Source organism: Sinocyclocheilus grahami, unplaced genomic scaffold (genome assembly GCF_001515645.1).
Source record: "Sinocyclocheilus grahami isolate Dianchi unplaced genomic scaffold, SAMN03320097.WGS_v1.1 scaffold87.1, whole genome shotgun sequence".
NCBI lineage: Eukaryota > Metazoa > Chordata > Actinopteri > Cypriniformes > Cyprinidae > Sinocyclocheilus > Sinocyclocheilus grahami.
Window position 1 is genome coordinate 1,002,795 of NW_015505266.1, and position 24,621 is coordinate 1,027,415.

The window sequence follows — 24,621 nt, forward strand, 5'->3', positions numbered from 1 at the left end:
CGAGAGCATGTACTAAGAAGTGACGTAAGCCGGTCGACAGCGACGTCATTTGTGTGTGGTGTTCAACAACAGAAACGAAGAACTATGTTAACAACAGGAGGATGGAGGACGCGGTGATCGGAGCTGTGTTTTGTTGTGTCTCGTGGGTTTCACAATAATGGACATGGAATGCCGACGTATACGTAAAGCGATTGAAAGAACGGAAAGGAGGACTAAGAATCTCCAACGACAACTGGCAGTGCTACATTTGCTACAAGTGCCTGCACTTCAGCGTCCGTCCATCTATCGCTGTTCTCCATACTTGCGAAATAAGTTGACATGCTTACAGTATGTTTACACAGCGTTTTAAATCATGGCAGGTGAGGTTGTTTTCATACGCATTTGGCCAATCAATGTCTACTTACATCACGATTAGTACCAGTTGTGCTGGTTAGACCCTGCTCCGGAGTATGAACTAATTTGGTTCTCGAAAAAGGCAGTCCGGTACTAAAATCGCTCCCAGTTCCGGCGGTGCGAACACGCCGAAAAGTGGGTAGTTCCACAGTTAGTTCTGGTACTATGAAAAGGTTCCTGCGGTGCGAAAGGCCCTAATGAAGATAATCTCATTCTGCTGAACTAGTACTCCGCTTGAGATGCATTCATGCAGAAAGGTCTAGACTCTAGAGCAGTGATCCTCAAATCTGGCTCGTGAGATCTGCTTTCCTGCAGAGTTTATCTCTAACCCTAATCAAACACACCTGAGTTTGCTAATCAATGTCTTCAGGGTCATTAGAAAATCACAGGTAGGTTGGTTTGATTATAGGGTTGGAGCTAAACTCTGCAGGAAAGTGGCTCTCACGAGCCAGATTTGAGGATCACTGCTCTAGAGCATGAAATGTTGATCCAGAAGAGCATAACGTACATTGAAGCAGAAAGGAAAAGAAATCTAACACTTGTGTTTGAATAGAAAGGCTAAAAAATCTTGAACCTGAGACGTATTGATGCAGAATGACAGAAAAAGTTCCAGAAGTTTACTGATGCAGAGGATCCGAAAACTCTAGAACTAATGATAGAACTAAAGATAAAACTTGAAATAAGTTGGAAGCAGAAAGGACCAGCACATTATCAGTTTAAACTAGCTCATGACCAGCTAAGAACCAGTTTAAACCAGCTCAAACCAGCAGCCATGCTTCAAAACATACCTAACCAGCATATGCTTGTTTTTTCACCAGGGTAATCTGAGATTCACTGCAGCAGAAAGGTCAAAGGATCTAGGACCGGAAATCTGTTGATTTAGAAAGGCTGATGATGTGTTAATGCAGAAACATCTTGAAATTCAGATGTACTGGAGCATCTGATCTGAAACCTGAAATATGTTAATACAATAGAGCAGAAAAAAAATATTTTGTAAGTTGACCAATAGGCCAAATATCCAGAAATGGAGATGCACTGATGTACAAAGACAGAAAAATCTAGAACTTGAGATATGTTGATGCAGGAGAGCAGAAAAAGCAGAAAAGACAAACAATCCTGTTAATGTAGAAAGACTAAAACTTCAGAAAAGCCAAAGAACCAGAACTCAAAATGTGCTGAAGCAGAAAGATCTAGAACTTTACATATATTGATGGAGAAAGGCAGAGAAATCTGGTTTCAGCCTCAGAAGCACCTAAGGCCTATCCTGGATGTCAAGCCTCTAGAAAATCATGCGGCTTGATCACGCCACATGGGGAACCAGGCAGTGGAGATTTTCCTGTGGCATTAAAGCCTGTGATGGCCAGGGGTAATATTTTGACACCACGGCTGTTTCCCCCGACATATACACATACTCGCAATCATAGCGCTGAAAAAAACAGCCCGTGTTCGTATGTGTGTGTGCGAGAGAAAAACAGCCCTGCCGCTGAACAATCAGCAGTCCTTCGCGTGTCTCTCTCTCTGGGCGGCGTCATGGCAACGGAACAGCTTCAATTAGAGGAGAAGAAAGCGTTTCCCCTCGGCATGGCATTGGAGAGAGAGCCGAGTGTCAACGAGCGCGGAAAAGGGAGGGAGCGTGTGTGTGTGTGTGAAAAAGATTGCGAGCAAGAGGGAGGCAGAGAAAACGAGCACCAGGGAGACGTGTGTGAGGCTGAGATTGCGAGAGAGGGAAAGGGAGCGTGTCTGAGTGTGTGTATGTGTGTGTGTGCTACAGATTGCAAGGAAGCAAGCCAGAGAGACAAAGCAAGCGATTGAGAGGGAGGGGAAAGTGTGTGTGTGTGTGTGTGTTTCAGAGCAGCCAGAGACAGACAGTGTTTTGCCTGCGTTAGCGCAGCTAATGAAAAATGAATGAACCCACGGGAGAGAAAGAGAGAGAGATACGAAAAGATGGAGTGGTAGTTTAGCGCTCGCAATGTTTCGGCAGTGGCATGTATGTTTAGAGGGGTTGGATTGAATTGTTGGCCTTGCTCAGGGTCAAGAGGTTAAGGCCACATACTCTATACAAGTAAGTCCGTTTCTTTGGCGGTTTGACGGTAACAAACCTTAGTACTCGATATGTATAGAGTTACTTTCAAAAGTATGTGCCATTTAAACTAGACGCAGTTAGCTATAAACATGTCGACAGTTTAATAACTTCTACTAATTTAGTTGACTAATTTCCTTGCCACAACCCTTGACCTAAAAACGAAAAAACTGACAGTACGTTTCAGTTCATGCTAATATTGCCAGTGACTTTGCCAACAAAAATATTTCTACGCAAACCACATACTTGTTGTGTTGCCACATAATGACTCTAAAAAAGTTTTTGAACGAATAGTTTGAGTAAATAAAACTCATAATGATGAGTAAGAATGAGTGTTTTTGAACAAATCAGTTGAGTGAATAATTCAATGACAGGTTCGTAAAGACAGTGTCTGCGTCCCAATGTGCATACTATCCATCCTAAATTCTTTTTGATATTAGTAATTTTCAATACTTTTTAGGGAAGACAGGGTGGATAGTATGCACATTGGGACACAGGGAGTCACTTGCTTGGTCCCAGATGAATCAGTATGTTTCGATGAATCTGTTCATTGAATGAATAATTGAATTGCTCATAAAGAGTCATTTGCTACCACCTACTGGCTTAATGATGCAACTTGCAAATCCCCATGGACTAAATATCAGCCTGTCAAATTCACGAACCGTTAAATAATACTAAAACATACCCTTTTTATTATTGCATCACTTTTTATTACCTCTTATGGGTAAATCTGTGTTTGAGTCAGGTGTAGAATATTTGTTTTAATCAGCATGCCAGTACTAGTCAGTTCATGCAGCAACTAATATTGCGTACCACTTTTGAAGAAGTGCCTTTTTTTGGTGTACAGCATTGGCTGAAGCATACCACTTTTATACCCGCTATGTTCGTTAACTCCTACGGTTAAATTGAGATCATCTGAGTCACAGGTGAATCATAGGTGCATATACAAATGCAGGCTAAAATCAAGCCTACGCCACTGCACACTAGTACTTTGATATCTGTCATGCATTTTGTCCTTTAAGTTCGCCGGTCATTTTAACACACACACTTGCATGCAGGCTTTGCCATTTGATCTCTCTCGCATGTACATGTTCACTCTCTTCCATTCGTCTTTGTCACCTTTCTCTGACCTTTGCCGCCAACCAGGGGAAATCCACCCGCTGGCTTGCAAAATACCACCTGCTACAGACAGACCTCTGTCGGAGAAACGGGAGACGGAGAGAGATGACTGACAGGGACTTCATGAGTTAGAGGGCCCCTGTCTCAGCACAGCTGCAGAGAGATCGAGATTGATAAAGATAGATAGAAGGAGAGATTCTCTCTCTCTTTCTCAAAGACATTCCTCTGGAGCATTGGCGGTGGTTCTGATATTCCCCACTGCCGCTCTGGTATTCGAGGGTCTGCGTGCAGAGATTGATAGCTGAGCATTGCTATTTTTGACATGCTGGTCTCGACACATCGACGCCACCTCACCAACAACAGCAGCGCCACAGCTGGGTACAATTTTCACTTGCACACTGACAACGTGTCCTACACTGCAAGTAAGCGATGTGACAAACAAAAAGCTGTAGTTAAAGTGTGTTCACATTGACAGCAATTAAATCAAGGGAGGTCGCCAAGTTGCTGTCTTGTTGGTTGTTTGTAGGTATTCTAAAGCCTGGGACACACCAATCTGATGGTCGGCCGTCGGTGAACGTCTGTCGGGCTAGCATGTTTGGTGTGGTCCACACGTTGGCTCTTATCGGGCTCACGTCAGCAGAAGTTTGCCAGATTCAGGACCGTCGGCGAGAGAGAACTCTGATTGGATGTTCAGTTTAGCGAACGAGTGATGAAAGTGATGAAAGTAAGTTAGTAAATAATGAAGTAAATGAAGGCTGCACAGACAGAAGGCTGTTTTAATGTTTCGTGATCTTACCCAAGCATTCCAATATGCAAATATATTCATAACAACAAGAGCTGCTTAAAATGAAGAAAATTAACAACATAGCTAAAATTCTAAATGGTGAGCAAGCGCTGCTTTGTTTACGTTTCGTATATATGCGTAGGCCTATATCTCGTATATCCTTTTTTCGGTTTCTCATTTTAAATGATGAATGTGTACTATTGATAGATGCTGATATAGACAGTTAATTCCTCTCAAGCAGGCGCAAAACGCACGTGTTATATTTTGCAGTCGGCTGTAGTCTGTGTGGTGTGTTCAAATGCAGCTTTTTGTTCCAACGCTGCCGACGCGAGGCGAAAACACCATCAGTTTTGTCGCTGCTAGTTCTTTGAAGTCGGCTTGGTGTGTCCTGGCATTTACTCCACTGGTATTTGACTGTCTTCTATCCCATTGGTAGTCACTGGATTGCGTCACTGCTATTTTGCATATTTAAATTCACATTTGTTGCATTATTAATGGTTGCATATTCCATCTCAAATCATTAAAAATTTGTCTTTGCAAAATTGCTTAAAAAATATTGCTTAACTTCATCCACAATGTAAGCATGTGATGCTGCACCAAAACGAATGCAGTCCAGTCATCATAAAAATGCTGCAAAATATTGGCATGACAAAACTAAAATGCTTTACAGTCAGCAAAGCTTTGTATACAACATTGCATGGCATAACGAAACTAAAGGGTCCAGTTAAAATCGAGAATATGTCTGCATTCGAATGTGTACTAAAATAAAACACTTCTACTTGCCAAACTACGTGGTATATGAAAGCAGTATAGACAGCTCATATATTATAATGCACAAGCAAGAAATGCGACAAAACTAGAATGGTCCCATTATAATCAACAATGTGGTTTACAATGCAGTTTAAAACTTATAAAATAATTTAGACAAAACTAAAATGCTACCATTATATTCTACAAAACTGTTTATGCTGCATATATGCGACTTCATGCAACCTACCAAAACTAAAATGCTCCAGTATCTACAATGCATGCTGTTTATACTACTTGCATTTGACTTCGCGTAACACACTAAAACACATATAATCAACAATGCTGTCTACCCTGCAAGCATGTGACTTGAAAAACTAAGATGCTCCCAGTACAAGTGTTTCTACAATTTGTGTGCATGCAGTATAGGTAATGTCATTGATAATAACTGGGATATGCTAGTTTTAGCGCCTCACACCAATTGCTTGCAGCACAGATAGGATATAATAAACCTCCTGCTGAAGATAATAGGCAATGTAGCCCTGTCAATATATATGCGTACATAAACATGCATCCTTTTCCCTGATGGCTGGATAGTATGTCCTTTGTCTTGATCATGACAATCTACAGAAAAGCTGAATCTCTTTCTCTCTCGCTTTCTCTCTTCTGTAGTAAATGCCAGGGGCTTCAATCATGGACCTCCCGTTGAGCTCTTTGGCTTTGACTGACACAACATTCAGAAACACACTGGGATTTGAGTGTGTGTGTGTTTGTGTGTATTTCCCTAAGTAGCATGGCACCCTCCATCCACATTAGATCTCCCCCTGCTTCTCTCTCTATCCGGTTCTAATCTGCGTCTCGTTTCTCTCACCCATGAACTCTCACTCCCTAAAGACCACTTCCATTCAGTGTGAGAGAATTTCTCTTTCACACAGTTTATACTGTAAGCTACAGCTGTATTTATTGTTCTTTTGTTGGCTAACTAGACCAGACAGGTGTGTAACTCTGGCGTGTATGTGGTTTCAAGGTGTAGCGTGTTGGGAAATGAATAACTAGATCTATCTGTCTGTCAGGAATGAATTGAAATGAAGGTATTCTCAATTCGATCCAGAATTATGCACAAACTTGCTAAATAATGAATTTTTGTTTTGTCATGCCTCCCTGCAAAAAAATCACGTTACTGAAAAATGTAGTGCCGCTACTTTTAGTTAGTTACTCGCTAACACTTCAGTTCAACTACGTTACACCTCAAAGGTGCGCACACATGCAAACACTGCTCAGCGGAGCGACTGATTTTTCACAGAGGCAGTGAGTTGTGAAAACAGAGATAGAGAGAGAGACAAGTGATGAACAGAAAAGAGGAAAAGCGAGCAGGACACAGCGCTCCGCTCAGCCAGCGAGGCTCCGCTGCTCTGCGTGAGTGTGTGACTGTCTCATGTGGGCCCTTCAGTCCTCGAGGCGTTTTGTTCCCCCTCCCTGCACCGGCCTCCAGCCCTGCTAATCCTTTTGAGACACACACGCACACACATTTCCCAAGGCTCCGAGACGCTCTACGCTGCTGCTTATCTCCGCACTCCACCGAGCTACGCCGCGCTACACACACACACACACACACACACACATGCACACGGCAGATCTCAGCTCTGGCTCTAACACCTAACACGTCTACACTGCAACTGCACGACATGACAAAACTAGATCGCTCCCGTTATAAAAAATTGAAGATATCTATACTGAAACTAGAGTTTCCTTTGTGTGAGTATTCCAGTTTTGGCGCATTGTGCATTTGCAGTGTGGACCACGTCATTGATTTGAACAATCTTCTGGTGTTGTCACTTTGCTTCACTTGCAGTGGAGACAGCTTTGTCGATTATAACGGGAAAGTTCTGGTTGTGTCGCATTGCTCGCTTGCAGTTTTGTTGACTATAACATTACACATTTGAAGTGTAAAAAGCTGTGCTAATTATCACGAGAGCTGTCTAGTTTTGTTGCATCATTTCAGTTGTTTTATGTGTAGACGACTTTGATGTTTAGCATTCTATGTTGCAACACACATTTGCTGTGTCTACGGCTTTGTGTCTACTAGTTTTGTTGCAATGCACACTTGCAGTGTACACAGTTTTGTTTATTTTGACAGAACCATTGTAGTTTTGTCATCACATTTTAGTTTTGTTGCATTGTTTGCAATGAAGGCAACTTCATTCATTATAATGGTAATATTCTAGTTTTGTCACTTGCTTCGCTTGTTTGCGGTTTCTTATCAGCATTCGTTTTGTCACATTTCTTGCAGTGTAGGTTTCATTGAATATAACACATGCATTCTAGACTTGTTGCATCACTCACTGTACACAGCATTGTTCATTATAATGTGCAACCTCTAGTTTTGTTGCATTGCACATTTGCAGAGTAAACTGCTTTGTAGTGGCACTTTGTTTACTCGCGTTGTAAACAGTTTGCTGATTATTACAGAAACAGTCTAGTTTTGTCATCTTGAGTTACTTGCTTGCTTGCATTTTGTTGCATTGCATTGCATAATGCAAGGATTATGGATTTGTTGCATCACTCATTTGCAGTGTACACAGCTTTGTTGATTTTAATGCGAAAGTTCTAGTTTTGTCACCTTGCACTACATGCAACCGAACGTTATCAACTTTTGTTTTGTCGCATTTCTGCTCACTTGCAGTGTAGACTGCATTGTTGCGGCATTTTGTTTGCATGCAGTGTAGACAGATTCACTACCTTGCTTCACTTGCTTGCAGTGTCGAATAACAGCTAAATGTATTAACAGTAGTTATATCGCATTTCTCATTTGCAGTGTAGATTTCATTAATCATAATGCAAGTATTCTAGATTTGTTGCATGACTCACTTGAAGTGTTGGTTATAGTATGGCAAAAGTTGTATTTCACACTTGCAATTTAAACTTCTTTGTTGCGCCATTTCACTCGCTGGCAGTATAGACAGATTCGCTGATTATATCGGAAATATTCTAGTTTTGTCACATCGCTTCGCACACTTGCAGTGTAGACAGTTCTATTGATATTATTGGCAGTGTTCTTGTGTTGTCGCATCACGGCTGACTCTCTGCTCTGCTCCACCCTGTAATTTACCACAGCTTTAACAATTTGCATGGGATCGTTTCATTCCTGTATAATCAAGATTTCATAATTCCGTAACGTAAGATGCTTTTAGGAGCCTCACATTTCTTCTGGGGTGTTCATTGAAGGGTCAGCCAGGATACAGTTGTCTCGCAAATGTTTGACTGTCATTTATTGATTTTGGAGACGGAACGTCATCCTTTGAACACATATGTGAAATATGAAAGTAGTTGTATTTTTTGGAATTCCTTAACTGAGGTAAAATCATAAAAAAAAACATTTATTCATAATAATAATCATAATTTCACAGCCAGCACTATAAGCTTTTAAATATTTCCAAACTTTTTCATAAATGTTTAATATGCTCTTTCTTCTCTTGCATACAATCTGTGATGCTGTTTGGAAGAATTTGACAGATAATATGGATTTTGCTCATACACGTCTTCTAGTCAGTCTCTTTTTTATCCATCTTTTCTATTTTCTTTTTCAGCACGGACCTTCAGTCAGACTCTTGGCAGACTGTTAGCTGTCCCATAATCCTCTTTGATGCAAGAAGTAGAGGTCAGGGCAGGGTCATGGTTGCTGAGAGAGCGCACATGCACGCAAACACATGCACCAGGAATTTTACTCTAGGCTGACTTCCTCTGATCGCTGCAGATTTTCCCAACAGCACAGTCTTTCGCTCTCTCTCTCTCTCTCTCTCTCTCTCTCTCTCTCGGAACATCTGTGTGTGATCGGAGTCGTGCATAAATTATTCTCCGGCAGCAGCGCCATGTCTGCGTCTCTTTCCTCATGTGTTTTCTCTTGCATCCTCTGAGTCTTTCAGATCACAAACAGTGCAGGGTTTCTGTTGGATTGCGATGTCTAAGCAGTGGTAGACGCACGTGTATGCTCTCTCACATAGACACGTATGCACATACGCAGTGGTGCTGCATTTTAAGGAGAGCGGCCTGTGCCGTCGTAGAGTTTCACATCTCTTTAACACTGCAGCACACAAAAGGACATCCTGTTTCCTGGAACACACACACACACATTTAGTCCATTGTGAGCTTTAGGCACTCTCACTCTCTCAGTTAACCCTTTAGATGCACCATTCTCTGTATACAGACCTACAGAGATATTTAACTTTTTGTGTCTGCAGTGTCCTGTCTTTTTTGTTGTTCTTTCTGTCCTGTTTGTCATGATTTTGAAAAATACATTTATATAAATAATGTATATATTTATATAAATAAGAGGGGGAAAAAGACAATACAGATGAAACAGAAAGGAGAACAGAGATCAAAGATGAGACCGGAATGAGAAAAAGACAGCACAATGAAGATAAATAGAATGGGGGGAAAAAGCAGAAGACCATGGAACAAAATTGATCAAGAAATGATGGAGGGGATGAGAAATAGATGATAAGAAAGATTTAAGATGTGATGGAAAAAAAGAGGAGAAGAGACGGTTAAGGCAAATGAGAAATGTTTGACTTAGAAGAGAAAAAAAGAGAAAGAGATGAGGCAGAAATCGGAAGGAGGGGATGGGAATGAAAAAGAGGCAATGCAAAGAAGTGAAAGAGACAGATGTGAAAGACAACAGAAAGACATGACACAAGGATTATCTAGATGTGACAGAGACAAATTTGAAATTAATGAGAAAGATATGAGATAATGATGAGAGAGATGTGAGACGGAGAGGAGAAAGTGATGAGACAGAAGACAAAGTTAAAAGACATGACACGGTGATGAAAAAGAGGAAAAGAGATGGAATTAATGCAAATGTCAGTTTAGCATGAGAAAAAAAGAACATGAGAAAGAGATGAGGCAGAAATCAGGAGAAGGAGGAGACAGAAATGAGAAAGAAACAGCAAAGAAGAGAAAGAGACATAGGAAAGATCTACATGTGACAGGGAAAGAGATAAGAAATAGATAATTCACAGATTGATGAGAAATATATGAGTTGATGATGACAGAGATGTGAGATGGAGAGGAGAAGGCGATAAGACAAGGAAAAAGTAAAAAGATATGTGAGACTGTGATGAAAAGGGGGGAAACTCTGGAGTTAAGGCAAATGAGAATGTTTTGACTGAGAAAAAAGATGAGACGAAATGAGGCAGAAATCAGAAGGAGACAGAAATTAGAAAGATGTGACAAAGAAAGAAGAAATAGAAAATACAGAGATTAATGAGGTGATGAGAGAGATGTGAGACGGAGAGGAGAAAGTGATGAGAAAGAAGAGACAGAGTTAAGGCAAATTAGAACGTTTTGGCTGAGAAAAAAGAAGATGAGAAAAATGAGGCAGAAATCAGGAGGAGACAGGAATGAGATAGAGACAGCATAGAGGAGAATGAAATCGATGGGAAATATATGAAGAAGATCAAGATGTGACAAAGAAAGAGGTAAGAAATAGATAATACAGAGATTAATGAGACATGAGGTGATGAGAGAGATGTGACAGAGAGGAGAAAGTGGTGAGACAGAAGACAAAGTTAAAAGATAAATGAGAGAGTGATGAACAAGGGACAAGAGACAAATTAAAAAGAGTTCAGGCAGAAATCAAAGGGGAAAGATGAAAGGAAGAAGATCAAGATGTAGCAAAAGAAAGTGAAAGAAGAAAGTTAGAGCAAAGATGAGAAATATATGAGGTAGTCATGAGCAAGATGTGATACAGAACTGAGAAAGATAAAACAGGAAAAAGACGAGACAGAGAAAAGAAAGGTAGCAATCTAAAAGGAAGAATGAGACAGTAATGAGGTAGACAGGAAAGATGAGGTAAAACCAAAGAAATGAGACAGATGGGAAATACATGAAACAAAGAAGATCAAGATGAGAAAGAGATGAGAAATAGATGATACAGTGAATCAAGAAAGTCATGAGACAGAGTTAGGGCAAATCTAAGAAGTATGATGTAAAGATGAGAGAGATGAAACAAGAAAAAAGATGAGACCAAGAAAAGAAAGACAGCAATGTGAAAGAAAGAATGAGACAGTAATGAGAGAGACAGGACAAAGATGAGGAAAAAGACAGTGACGAGAAAGAGCCAGAAAATGGCATAATAATGGATGATAGAGAGATGGCAGCCGTCAGGTGGAGAAGAAGCGACGGGCGAGTAGACACCTCTGCAGTATTTAGCAGAGACTGTGTGTGTGCATGCGTGTGACAGCTTTTTGCATGACTAATGTGCCAGTGAGAGCCTGAGTCTGCGTTTACTGCCGCCCAGAGCTGCCCAAGACCAACAGCGCCGCCCGACCAATGAATATTTAAAGCCTGTGTGTGTGTGGGGCTAGGATCATTTATTAATGCCGGCGGAGGGAGAGAGATGAATAGATTGGCTCTGTACACAGAGCCAGGGCCAGGACAAGGTGAATGGCAGAGCAGTGTGTGTGTGTGTGTCACCCTGAGCTGTCTTCTGTTTGGTCTGAGGGACTGAAGCCCTGCATCTATTTATAGATCCATTATACATCCATTATTAATCTCTCCATCCAGCCCTGATGAAAAGAGAACCATCACCCGAGCAACCAGAACACAAACGCACACGCAAATACACACACAGAAGCCAAGGCTAATCGCAGTGTGTGCGGGTCGCATACGGTAAAATGTGTGTCAATGTTCCTTTTCTGTTTACACTTGCAAATTTCACATAGTCAACAAAAATTTACTCTTTTTTTGAGAACCGCTCTAAATATTCATGCTAAAAATACATAGTCTTTTGATTGCTATGAATTTGGCAAGTTTTAGATTTAAAGGTTGCAGTAAGCGATTTCTGAGAAACGCTGTTGAAAGTGGATCAGACTGAGCACCAAAACACACTTCTAGCCAGTCTCCAGCAAGGGGCGTGTCCACTGATGGGGCAGTTGCATGTGTTCTTTGGGGGCGAAGCTATTAAAGATAGGGGTGTGATCCTTCTGAGTAGGTGTGTGTTTATTTTGGTGATTTCAAATATCAATGGTGTTTCTCAGAATCTGCACCTTTAACAAGGCAAAAACAAGGGTGGAGCTTAGCTATAGGTTTTTGTATTTATTTTCATGGGTTTGGTTCATGGCTCCTTATTTGTTGCATTAAAATTCACACGCTGCATTAGCAGCCTATTTTACTTACATAATGTGATGTATTTCTAATAAAATAAAATCCATACATAATTTATATATATTTAAAGGAACACTCCACTATTTTTGAAAATAGGCTCATTTTCCAACTCCCCTAGAGTTAAACAGTTGGGTTTTACCGTTTTCGAATCCATTCAGCTGATCTCCGGGTCTGGCGTAGCACTTTTAGCTGCAGTTTGGCATAGATCATTGAATCTGATTAGACCGTTAGCATCTCGCTCAAAAATGACCAAAGAGTTTCGATATTTTTCCTGTTTAAAGGGGTCATATGATGCAATTTCAATTTTTCCTTTCTCTTTGGAGTGTTACAAGCTCTTGGTGCATAAAGAAGATCTGTAAAGTTGCAGAGACTAAAGTCTCAAATCCAAAGAGATATTCTTTATAAAAGTTAAGAGTCAGCCACGCCTACCTAAAACGGCTCGTTCTAACACGCCCCCACATATCTACATCACTATGTGGGAAGATTTGCATAACACCGCCCAAATGTTCACGCAAAGAAAGAAGGCGTAACTTTTATTCTCACTGTAGTATTGTTGTTGCCGCCGCCGCCATGTTTTTAATGTGCTGTGTGATTCGTTATGAAAGCGAAACTACTTTGTTTGACCTTCCAAAAGAGGACGATATCCGTAAGTAGGTTTTTTATATTTAAAGAGTTTTTATATTTTATGAATTTAAAGCGAGTTTTTTGGGCAGTGTAGAGTAGGGCTTGTTGTTTGTCATTTCTCCGAAAAATTACCCTATCATTCTGGAGGAGATAAAAATGCTTTACTTCCCACAAAAGATGAGAAAGTGAAGAGAAATACAACAGACAAAGTGGGATGATTTGGCGCAAAAATTCTGGAAGAGAAAGACTGTGAGAAAATGTTACACAAAAGTAGCCTAACTATCTTTTTACTTTCCTTAATGTTATTCGTTTATGCTACTTCAAGATTTCTAAACATTGTTTACCGCTGCTGTTGATCTGTTCAGTTTTTCTGAGGTTGAAAGAGCCCTATATGAAAATCGTGTGTGTAACGGTTAGTTGTTTAACCACATGCCTTTACAACAGGGGTTTCCCCCCTATAGGCCTACAGCAGGTGTGTGTTTGCGCGTGGCTCCACAGAGGGACGGATTGACTCATATCGAGATTGTGTGGAGCTGACGATGAGCAAAAACGAGAAAACGTGAGTGAGAGTGAAAACACAAGCTCGCACACACAGAAAATGATGAGACCGATTTCGCTCTGATAATGTGTGTGCGAAGGAGAAGAGATGTTTGTCGTTTACTTTGCCTAATGACTAATCACTATCGCTCCGAGTCTTCCCTCATTTTTCAAAACCTTGCACTTTTCTAAGCGCAGCACGACGGGTGTGTGTGTGTGTGTGTGTGTGTGTGTGTGTGTGCGTGCGTGCGTCTGACAGGAGTGTGTGTATGTGTGTGTACTTCCTGAGAGCCGAGCAGCATTAACTCTGCCTCCGGTTTCCAGCGGCGAGAGGAAGGGAAAATTAATTCTGCGCAGAGAAAGCGTGCGTTCGGGAGAGAGGACGCTAAAAATCTGACGTACAACCCAACAGAAGGGGTCTGGAGAGGGTCAAGAGTGTACAGCACGCTGTCGTAAAACACACACCCGCAACATATTGGATTATGACGGTGAGAGACGGAGCCGAGGATTTCTCATTTTGAACCCCTGACGTCCCTGTAATACATTTCTGATAAATGATTGTGTTTCAAAGTAATGAATTAGCCTCATTAAGCGGATGACTGGATCTCAAGAAAGGCGAGGGAAAAACTCCGAAGGGGGAGGTGCGGTGGGGGGTGGGGGGGCAGATTTCATCAGCGAGCGAGCGGAGATAAGAAAGCGCGTGTGTGCGCTGCGCTTGAAAGCGGGAGCGGGAGGGCGGGAGAGAGAGAGAAAACGGGCGTGTGTCTACGCAGTAGGAGAACAGAGGAGTGACAAGCTTTGTGCGGAGAGATGAAGCGAGCGAGCGAGCGCAGGAGGGAAGCCATGGAGGAGGGGGAGGGAACCAGCCTGGTGGGAGATTAAGAAGGGCTGTTTTAGCACAGCGCAGGGCGCAGCGTTCCCGCTGGCTCCTTATCTGGATCGTTGATGCCGCTCTGAGACTGCGCTGCACAGAGATTCAGCGCGCCTGTGCTGCCTGAGACGTTTTTCCTTGTGCCTAACTTTTCCCCCTCTTCTTCTGACTCTGTGCTTTTTCTATGCTGGTAGAATCTCTGTGCTGATTTATCTCAATAAGATTTATAAGATTTAAGAATAAGATTGATCTCAAAATATAGCATATATTGTTTTGGTTACTGTTAGTATTCTAGTTTTCATGTTGTCTGTATTTAAGATTTTTTTTTAATTGTGTCTGTGTTTCAGTTCTCTGTATCATGTTTGTATTCTAGTTTTTTTATTTTCATGTCTTTGTTTCCGTTCTCTTTTAGTACTTACGTCTGTTCAGTTATTAGAGTCTAGTCTCTATACTAGTTCTCTTTCATGTTCGTGTTTAAGTTCTGTCTGTATTCTACTTTTTGTTGTGTCTGTTTCAGTTTTGTCTGTCGTGTCTATATTCTGTTTTTCTGTTGTCTCTTTTATTTTTGTCTGTTGTGTCTGTATTCTAGCTTGTTGTTGTGTCTGTTTTTCAGTTTTGTCTGTTGTGTCTGTATTCTGTTTTTTCTGTTGTCTGTTTTATTTTGTCTGTTGTGACTGTATTCTAGCTTTTTGTTGTGTCTGTGTTTCAGTTTGTCTGTCGTGTCTGTATCCTGTTTTTTGTTGTCTATTTTACTTTTGTCTGCTGTGTCTGTATTCTAGCTTTTTGTTGTGTCTGTGTTTCAGTTTTGTCTGTATTCTAGTTTTTTGTTGTGTCTGTGTTTCAGTTTTTTCTGTCATGTATGTTTTCTGTTGGCTTTTTCAGTTTTGTCTGTAGTGTCTGTATTGTAGTTTTAATTGTGTCTTTTTAGTTCTGTCTGTATTCTATTTTTTTGTTTTGTCATGTCTGTTTCAGTTCTGCCTATCATGTCTGTGATTCTCTGTCATGTCTGTATTTTATTTTTGTGTCTCTATTCTGCCATTCAGTTCGTCATGTCTGTATTAAAGTTTTTTATTGTTTCATTGTTTCAGTTCTGTCTGTCGTGCCTGTCTTGTAGATTGCTGCGTCTGTTTCAGTTCTGTCTGTAATGTCTGTATTCTATTTGTTGTTTGTTCTTCAGTTTTCTCTGTTGTGTCTGTATTTCATTCTCTTTTGTGTCTTAAGTTGTTTTTTTCTGTCTGTTTTCTACTCTTTCTTGTCTTGTCTGTGTTTCAGTTAGTTTTCTTTGCCATGTCTGTATTCGGTTTTGTGTTGTTTCTGTCTGCAGGGTCTATATTCTTCTGTTAATTGTGTTTTTGTTTCAGTCCTCTCTGCCATGTCTGTATTTCAGTTCTTTCTTGTGTCTTAACTTCTTTTCATTGTGTCTGTATTCTTCTTTTTTGTTTGTGTCTGTGTTTCAGTTCTCTTTCATGTTTGTATATATTTTTTCAATTGACTGTCTGTGGTGTCTGTATTCTAGTTTGTCTGTGCTTCAGTTCTGTGTGTCATGTTTTGTAGTTTTCTGTGTTTTTTCTGTGTTTTACGTCTCAGTAGTGTCTATGTTTTAGTTCTGTCATGTTTCTATATCAGTTCTCTCTGTTGCGTCTGTATACTAGTTGTCCACATCTAATCTGTATTATTGTTCTGCCACGTCTGTACTATATTTCCCCATGTCTCACCCATGTTTTAGTTTTTTGTCACATCTGTAATACAGACACGACACAGAAAAACTGGAACCACATAGAAAATGTCAGAAGAATGAAACAATGAAATGGACGACACATCTTTGTGTTATTTTGTATTCTAGTTGTCTGTGTTTTGTCTGTTTCAGTCCCTTCTGTATTTTAGTTGCATGTTGTGTCCTTTTCTATTCTTTGCCATGTCTCTTTTTCTGTTGTTTGTGTCGTGTATTCCTGTTCTCTATTACATCTATATTGCAGCTCTCCATGTTGTGTCTGTCTTTCGCATGTGGCGGTAAAAAGCTGTAAGCCTGTAAGCGTTCATCTCAGCACAGCACATATGGAAACAATGAAGCCAACAGCTGTCACGGGGTGTGTTTGAGCGGCCTGGGAGATGGAGGGGCTTAGGGGATGGGTGTGTGTGTGTGCACGTTTGCCGTGTGCACAAACAAGTGGCCAAAATCAAACCCCACGATCTGTTGAGCATTGACATTGTGTGAGTGCAAGTGAGTCTTTGGGGAGAGAGCCCCCTGTTTAGTGAGAACAATGAATTGAATTGGAGAATAAGACAAAGCGGGGCAGGAGGCAAAATGTAGGCAATACATTTCAATTGCGTGCTTTTCTTCCACTCCGGGCAGTTACAGAGAGAGAGAGGTAGGGAGACGGATGAGAGAATAGGGAAAGCAATCTCTGCCCATCAACCATAAATCACTAACTAGCAAAAAAACCATGGATATAACACAATTTTTCACTGAGCGCAAAGCAGAGATTAGGAACGCTAAGTCATGGAAAGAATTACATCTTCAAACCTCCCCAAAACATGACCACACACCTTGCCAACTGCATTTGTTTAATCTTTGTTTTTAAGGACATGCTTCTCATTGACACTTGATGTGCAAAGTAGGCTATAACCTCCATCCTGAAGCAATTCGCTAACCATCCTGCAAATCTCCGCTCTGCTTCAGAGGCACGAAACACACGCACACACAGACAGACAGACAGACAGACAGACAGACAGACAGACAGACAGACAGACACACACACACACACAGACAGACAGACAGACAGAGACAGCCTTCCAGTGCTGATTAGAAAATGCATTATTCATTATAAATCTGCACACGAGTCACACGGACGTGGAAGAATAGAAAGAGATTGAAAGAGAGAGAGAGAAAGAGAGAGAGAGAGAGGGTCAATGTAGCATTTTGTCTATGCTTCCCTCTCCAGAGGACAGAAAAAGTGTGTAAATGTGTGTCAGTGAGTGTGTGTGTGTGTGTGAGTGCACATGTGGGCGTGGCTGCCCTTTGGGACACGTTGACCCTCTAATTGACCCTGTCCTCATAGTCACCGGCCGACACGCACAGATCCAGCAGGGCTAAACGCTCGCAACACTCCTGCCTGCCAGTCAAATCCACGGGGGGGCTGACACTCTCCAGAGCACACACACATGCGTGTATTAATATTCAGCGTGTGTGTGTGTGTGTGTACATACCCCATCCCTGGTGGCCGCCTGCTACGCCGTTCCACAGTGCAGCGGTCCGTCGAGATTTAGAGACCCGAGACTGCTATTACTCACCAGCTGACAGCACACACACACAAACGCACACACACACACAGACGGCAGAGCAGCTTGGAACGCCCTCAACAACCGCGGCACGACACGAATACAGCAGTATGGCGAGGCGGTGAATTCTGGCGGAGATACCAACATGGAGAATAACCGTTAAATCTCTCATGGAAACCTCGGAGGCTTTGATTTCACCCAACGCCTGAGCAGTTAAACATGTGTGACCTAGTGCAAATAGAGTTTGTTTTGATTTGCAAAGAGGACAAACAACTGCTCCTTATTCGTGAAATTCTTGTTAACCTAAAAACTTTATGAAATCACAGCTGTTTCCTAACGGAGAACAGAATTAAAAATGATTACATAAACACAAAAACAGTGGTAACTTGAACACACCAGCAAGCCGACAAGATAAATGCTGGCATAGTTTCAAACATAATAAATTATAATTCAGAATTTGCTAAATAAACTGAATATTGAAGTGCCCGTATTATGCTATTTAAAAGGTTCATAATTTGGTTTTGGGAGTTCCCAACAACAGGTTTACATGCATGCAAGGCAAGGTCTTATAATGTATGCATTTAAATTTACCTTATTTCTCAACAACTCAAATGTTTCATTCAAAGATTAATGCTTCCAAACCCCTCCTTTGTGTGAGGCTACTTTGCTCTGATTGGTCTGGTGACTCAGTCTGTTGTGATTGGTCGACTGCGTAGCTACTGCACCAGATGGAAACGGAACATAGTAAAGACCCAAACAATACTGGTTTATATGCATTAGCTGAACACAGACATGGAGTACTGAAAAAGCACTACAGTTTGTAAAACCCAACGTATTGCTCCATCCTTGATCATTAATCGACAAATTTCTAGATAATAGCGGGCCCAGTTGATTAGTAGAACTATATATTAGTAGAATTATAACATGAGTAAACTGGAGACATAAAGCTGCACTGAGTGCATACACAACACACAAAACTACATATTTTGCACGCTCGACAGAACATTAAAGAAACAGGTTTTGATTTGGAGGACCAAGCTGGTCCAAACAAATCTTTCAAGGACAACCGTTTTACGAATCGCGCTTTGATCTCACGGTAGATTGGCGAAGCATTCGTCAGTGAAATGATGGGAACACAGCAAAAGTTTGGGATTACTACTGCTGTGGTATCGAGGGAAAGGTGTTTTTTTTTTAAAGATTTATTTTCACTTTTATTTGATAGGACAGTAGTTAGACAGGAAGCGAAGTGGGAGAGAGAGGGGGAGGGGATCAGAAAGGTCTGCGAGCTGGTGTTCTGTCGATTTGTGCTACCCTGTCAGATTTTGCTACTTCCCATTAAAACAGTGGGTAGTGCAATTCGACAACGAAAAATGCTACTGGTAAAATTATGGTTTATTAACGTCTACACCTACCCCAACCCTAAACCTACCCTTGCACCGTGTCTACACCTGACGCGAGCGAGCGGTGACAAACTACAATAGAACCTATTATGCTGTCTACACTGGATGCGGCGCTGCACGACAAATTCCCGACAGTAAACTGCTGCTGTGTTCTATTTATGACGTACTGACATAAATTTCAAATGATTTTCAACGGTCGCTTTGTCGCGTCCAGTGTAGACAGACAGACTTTAGCTGTTGCGGTGCGGCGCGGTGCGACATGACAACTGTCGCATCCAGTGTAGACACGGTGTTACAGTAATGCACATACAGTAATTGTATGTTATATTCGCGGTTGCGGCTAGAAGGGATACAGATACAGGAAACCTACAATAAATAATTTTTTATACCTATTAGATTGTGTTTTATTAAAGTCTACACCTACCCCAACCCTAAACCCTTACAGTAATGTAGATACATTAAATATTGTTATTCAGCGGAAGAAAAAGGACGCAATATTGATTGATTACCAGTAAACCCTGGTAGGGCAATCTGACGGGTAAGATAAATTGTCAGGACACCTGGACTCAAACACGGAATGCCCAAAGCACAATGGCACTACATGTCGACGCGCTGCCCACAAGGCTATCACCCCTATGTAAAGGTGAAATTTAACCACTGATTCTTCACAGCCTCATCATTTGGAAGTGAAAATAAACCAAATTTACTTCCACAGCGTCTTCTCGACATTGGTATCCACACAAATGAGCTACAGTCTAAGTTCAAGTTTCCGCGGGATGCAGAACGTATCGGAATAATACAAATGTGGTAACTTGTGACGTGAACTTCAGGGAAATGGGTTTTGAATTTTAAATGACTTTTAGGTGATTTAAGTAAAGTTTAAGCGATTCAGAGTCAACTCCTTATTTTGAGAGACATTAACTTTATTTATGATGTGCTTTCAGCTTTACAACTTTGCAGACTGTTTACATTCACATACAGCTATTTCCTCACTGCATGAAAGGTAATTTTCAAAAATCAATAATTGGGGCATTTCAAAACCTGTAGTTCTTGTGAAAATGTAGTGCATTTTGATTTACAAAGATTATAAAAGCTTTTTTTTTATTTGTAAAACTCTTATGTTTGCCTCAAAGATGTACAAAATCGAATTTTTGGCGTTTCTCACATTTTCTATGCAAATCACATAAACAAAGAATCTGTGGCAACTTGAACGAACCAGTGAACCGAAACGATACTGGTGGAGATTCAATCATTAAAAAAAAAAATTATTTCCTAAATTCACAAGAACCTCAATGTTCCAATTGTTTTTTGTTTCTATGCAAATGCAGTTTATTTTGATTTGCAATGATAAAGAACAATTTTTACTTATAAAATGATCGTGTTTGCCACAAAAATGTACAATATTATTAGAATTTTTTTACATTTTCTATGCAAACGACATTAAATTGAACACACCAGCAAACTAACACAAGAAATACTGGCATAAATTCTTTCAGATATTTTCATTCGTAAAATTCTTGTTTAACTCAAAAACTTATTTTTCGCACATCTTCTTCGTACAAACAAATATAGAACACATATAAAAATTGGTAAAACTGAAAACAGTAGTATGTCAAGGAGATAAATACTTGAAATTAAAAACTTACAGGAACTGTTTTTTTTCTTTTTTTGAAAATTACAAAAAGACATGCATACACATGTTAAAGGGATAGCTCACCAAAAAAAAATTAATTCTGTCATTAATTACTCAGCCTCGTGTCGTTCCAAACCCGTAAGACCTTCGTTCATCTTCGGAACACAATTTAAGATACTTTTGACGAAATCTGAGAGCTTTGTGAACTATCTGTGAACTATCCCTTTAAGAACATTGAATACTTGAATACAGCAGTGGTGAGACCATGAATACTGGGCTCCATCCAGTAGGCTACATTTATTCGCCTCAAAACAGTATGAGAATCGCTGTTTGTTTGGCCACTAACAACAGAATAAGAAAACCAGACATTTTTATGCCGATTATACACACATGCACGCGCGTTGAGACCATGGTAAGCTCAGATGTTCCGTGAAAGCCCCCAGACAGAATTTTCCGATAAACAGCCACACGCTCGCAAGCATACGGCCGCGCTATGGGGGAAATAATGACATCATGGTCACGGCAGGTCTGCTGGCAGAGTGTAGGCGACTGTGGGCCGGGGAGAGGAAACGCCACTATGTGTGTGTGTGTGTGTGTGTGTGTTTCCTGAAAAGGCTGGGAAACACTAGTGTCGGCTGGGGGAAAAACCTTTGAGGTTGTTCATCAAGCTGTTCATGGAATCCGCGTGTTACACCAGAGGAGACTTCCAGCGGAGAGAAAGGAAAGGAAGGATTGATGAGGTCCGAAAGACGATAGTAGGTGAGAGGAATGAAAAAAATGACAAGAGGGAACAAAAAATCAACAAATGTGTGAAAAGTGTGACTTTTCCAGATGAATTTTCCATATGCTTTCAGTGGGATTTAAGGAATATTTGAGCTAAGAATGAGTCCTGGTGTCCTGTGGTGTGAGTAAAGACTGTGATGATGTGTTTTACATGTCTTAGAGGAGTTGAGAAACACCACGTGGCACATGTGACCTTGACTTTCATCTCTTTCAGGTGCCTCTGAACTAGCATAAAGACATGCTAGTGCTAGCACTTGCAACAGAGCCGGTGCATGGCGGTGAAATGTGAACCTCTTTCAGAAACGAACTACATTTCCACTAACTTGAAAGCTGAACAATGACGTAACAGACTGTAACCTGCACTCAAATGTTGCTTTTTGAGTGGTTTTTGAATATGACTTTGTCTTGGTTTCTCCCTGCAGTTTCCCCCCTTTTAACATAAAGATGAAAAAAGCTTTCCATTGTCTATTTTCCCAGAATCCACCTGAAGGCGGATGGCACTTAATAGTTCATTCTGTACCAAAAGACATCTGCTTACTGGCCAACTTTAGCTAGATAGAAATCAAGGATGAGATGTTACCATTTGAGTCATCTTTGGCCAGCAGACATTGATATTTTAAGACAATCGATTAATACAACTAGACTTCAAGGAGTGTTTGGTCAGCTCTCTGAACCAGAAACGACCTTCCGGTTCCCTCATGGACAAATAAAAAGGCCTGTCCTGCTGAGATCAAACAAGAAGACAGTCTATATTTATAAAACAGATAGTTACGGCTCTAAAATTTGATTCGATGCGGCTTGGATGAGTATTCATCTGAATACTGACATTTTTTAAATTATTATTTATTGATAACATTAATAATTGTTTTATTATTTTTAAATATTTTTTATTAAAAAAGTATTTTTAAAAATATAATAATAATTATTGATAAAAATGATTGCAATAATGCATTTACTTATTGATCTGTTATTCAACTGCTGCTGCTAATTGCTATTTTATATATATCATTATAAATAATAAGACATTAAAGTTGTGAATGTGATTTGTATTAACCTTAAACCAAAATCACTCAAGTGGCTTATTTAATAGGAAAAAAACATTTGCTTTATACACAAAAGTAAACTTTTTGATCATTGTCGTTGAAGCAAACACATGGTTTCAACTCTTAAGATATCAACGTACACACACAAGATTTTCTTTCCGGATACAGCAGGTCTGTGCTTTCACTCTTTGGTTTTCCCAAAACGATTCCAAAGTTTGACAGAGGAATCAAAACAGGACTCTGACAGAACTCTGTCAAAACAAAGTATGTTGTCTATTGAAGCCCATTTAGCTAAAGCATAGCATAAAGACTCGCCCGAGACCATTTCAAATAAATGTGTTTCAGCTTATGCGGAGAGGCCGAGACTTCAAAATTTGTTTGCTCAAGTACCTATGTTTACTTCAGGTTTTCTCTGGCAGAACATGCATGCAGCGGCACAAGAACGTGTTTATGTCTGTGTGTTTTCCTACTCGCGTTTACCAGCCAGACCAAAACTACCTCATAAAACCACACATTCCCATCAGACTTATGAAGGAATATTCCAAGTTATTTTCTATGGACCATGTCTGTGGCGTGTTGCTGAGTACCACACATGATAATTTCAAAGTGTATTTACGCTAAAACAGTCAAAGTTATTATAACCTTTAATTCCAACTACAAATGGAACTGCTAAAATTATGATTGTTTCCAAACAGGTTTACCACAAGAAACCCTTTTAATTTATCTTATATTTAGCTATATTATATTAGAATATATTAACATATTATATGACAGACAGATAGAAAGACAAAGCCATAGATAGATAGATAGATAGATAAAATAACAAACAGACAAACAAATAAACAGAGAGAAAAAGACAAATAGATTTTGTTAAGCATGTTTATTCTAAACCAGGTGAAATTATTGTAATCTTCAAGGTATGTAATGTTCAAAAGCAATTGTAATCTTTGAAAGAAATTGCTAGAAAAAATGATTGTTTCCAAACGTATCTTTATTTATTAGATATATGATATCAGAATATTATTATAATATAAACATAAGACAGAAAGACAAAGCGATAGAAAGATAGATACAGTAAACCGACAGATTAATAGACAGACAGACAAACAAACACAGAGAAAGACAGGCAGATCGATTTTGATAAGCTTATTAAAGGCGCAATAGGAGATCTTGGAAAATGCTAACTTTAGCCTGATAGCACTGAAAGCGAATGTTCCACCCTCCCTGCAATCTCCGTCCAAAGCCACGCCCCCTGAATGCATATACGCTCACAGACCAGAATACCAGAGACAACAATACTACAATAGGCTACATCAGCGGTTCCCAATTCCAGCCCATGTTCCAAAGTGAAGTAAACTTCAACGTATTTCCCCCGCTCAGTGAGGAGGGAGCAATGAACACTGTGTAGGGATCATATCGATCGGAACACAGTTCATGCACGTAGCTCACTTCTAACGAGCTGGTTATTTGAATCGGGTGTGTTAACTAAGCGAGACATTCAAAATATGCAGAGCGGGGGGCGCGAGGACTGGATTAACTGCTGGGCTGCATCACGTGTCATTCACCGGTGAGAAATCTTTAAAAGTACTACAATACCAGGAAGGAAGATCAGGTTGTTGATGTTTGCCTGCCATCCTCGCTCTGTCTGCACAGCATGCGTGAACACGCTAATGAGGTATCCTGTCTGTGCAAACAGGGTGCGCAGAGGTATGCAGATACATATGTTGACAGGCAGGTAGGAAAGCTTATTAAAACGCTCGGACCGAGCGTTTTGATTGGACGAACATTTCTTGGTCCTACGCCTTCCACAAAATATATAAATACAGATGAATACATTTAGACCACTTAACTTAATGATTGCTATCGGGATGTGAAGAGACTTTCAACCAGCATAACAAAAAATGTGTTGATTTTTGACAATCGAATGAATGTGTTGACAATCACCTATTGCACCTTTAATTCTAAATCAGTCAAAATTATTGTAATCTTTGTGATGGTTGCGACAAAAAACCCGCTAGTGGCAACAAATGAAATTGCTAAAATAATGATTGTTTCCAAACAAGTTTACCATAAGAAAGCATTTTAATTTATATATAATGTAAAATTATATATCATTTAATTTAATTTATATATATATATATTAACACTTTATACCGTATATCTT

The 24,621-nt window shown here is 40.3% G+C and overlaps 2 long non-coding RNA genes across 2 annotated transcripts; one reads left to right on the forward strand and one right to left on the reverse strand.

The window, feature by feature from the left end:
- Window positions 1-20,746: 20,746 nt before the first annotated feature.
- On the reverse strand, window positions 20,747-23,752 carry LOC107586942 (uncharacterized). Its single transcript, XR_001609417.1, has 3 exons — window positions 23,742-23,752; window positions 23,677-23,681; window positions 20,747-20,837 (listed from the first exon to the last, which is right to left on the reverse strand). It is a non-coding gene; the product is annotated as an uncharacterized lncRNA (long non-coding RNA).
- LOC107586941 (uncharacterized) lies at window positions 20,921-21,836 on the forward strand. The gene is made up of 3 exons (XR_001609416.1): window positions 20,921-21,390; window positions 21,486-21,535; window positions 21,629-21,836. It is a non-coding gene; the product is annotated as an uncharacterized lncRNA (long non-coding RNA).
- Window positions 23,753-24,621: the final 869 nt, after the last annotated feature.